Below are 1,647 nucleotides of genomic sequence, written 5' to 3' on the forward strand. Positions count from 1 at the left end.
ACTGCTTTGACCAAGAACCTGCTGGCAGAAAACACAGGGACCTAGGGGAAAACCAAAGAATATAGGTCTAAAAGAGAAGAAAACTATCAATAAAATGACTTCTAATGACATTATATTATAGTCAAAGATCAGTGCCTTGCTCAACTATCATCAAAGAAGCTTCCTCCTGTAGGAGTCGAGAAAAAAATACAGAAAGCCAGGGAGCGAGAAACCTTGAAACAACCAACTCAAATGGCGAGTCACCATCAAATTCCTCTTCTCAGTGCTCAATGAACCCTTTGGAAGAGAAGGTAGAAAGAGTACAAGAGCCAAAGGAGGTGGAAGACTCCAAAAACAATCAAGGCTTTCTAAGTCAACATGAGCTCATATGAACTCACAGACTGAAGCAGCATGCACAGGACTTGCACAGGTGGATTCTTGAGTGCACATTAATAGATTTCTGGGGGGGGGGGTGTTCTTGCCTTCTCTTGGCATCTTTTCCTTCCTTTTCTGTTTTGTTTTGCTTCATCTGATTCCAACGAGTTAGTTTTCATTTTATCTTATATTTTATTTTATTATTATTCCTTGTAAGTCTGTTTGGGTAGGGTAAATATCATTAGGAAATTTATAGACAGAAACAGAGTAGATATGGATGGAAAGGGAGGTGGGAAGACTGGGAGTATTAGAGGGAGGGAAAACAGTTATCAGGATTTATTATATGAGAAAAAAATCCATTTCCAGTAAAAGTATAAAACAAGCTAAAGTGCCAGAAATTGTTAGAGATAAGTATTAGAAACAAAAAGACAAGTTTTAAACTAGGGTGGAATTTAGTCATAAAATGGTGAGCAGATGTATCTGAAAGGAGATACCTTTTTCTGGCCTTGCTTGGGAGATAGTAACCATTCTACCTTCAACAGCTTGTTAGGAATTGAATGTAAATGTATTTAAATACTTTATTCTTCAGCTGATGGCATTGTTTTGGGAGGTTGCGAAACCTTTAGAAGGTGAAGCTAACCCAGAAGGAGTGGGCAGTTGGGGAGTGGATCCTAGAGGCTGCAGCATAGCCTCATTCTGTCCTAAGCACTCTACTGCCTTACTGCTCATGTAGTGTTATCAGTTTCCTACACACCATCGCTACAAAGACCTGCAAGAGTTTTCCTCAAGGCTTTGCCAAGTGCTGATGGATGTAACACAGTATGGAGAAATTTAACTGGGGCTAAAGATGGAACAATCCAAAAATCCTGAAGAGGAATTTCTACCAAGGAGATGTGAAAAGAAATTGTAATTCATAGAATAGCAGCTTGAGTATTCAGAGAACCACAGAAATCTTTAATGTTAGTAGGATGATCTGGTCACTTCTAATATAAAACCAAACCTTGAAAGGATAAAAATATTGTCAAGTAATCTATCTCCATCCAAGAAAAAAGCTGGGGCCTGCAAGATGGTTTGGTGGGCAAAATCACGTGCTACACAAGTCTGATAACCTGAGTTGGATCTGAAGAAACTACATACAGTTGGAAAGACAGACACAGTAACCAAAATCTTTCCTCTGATTCCTTTCTATGTATGTCCAAAGGTATTCATGTATACACACTAATAATATTTTTAAAGTGAACAATGCTCAATAACATTTATTGAAACATAGAAATACCAAGCTATGAACTTCTT

The sequence above is a fragment of the Myodes glareolus genome, chromosome X (assembly GCF_982192425.1).
Source record: "Myodes glareolus chromosome X, mMyoGla1.1, whole genome shotgun sequence".
NCBI classification, from domain to species: domain Eukaryota; kingdom Metazoa; phylum Chordata; class Mammalia; order Rodentia; family Cricetidae; genus Myodes; species Myodes glareolus.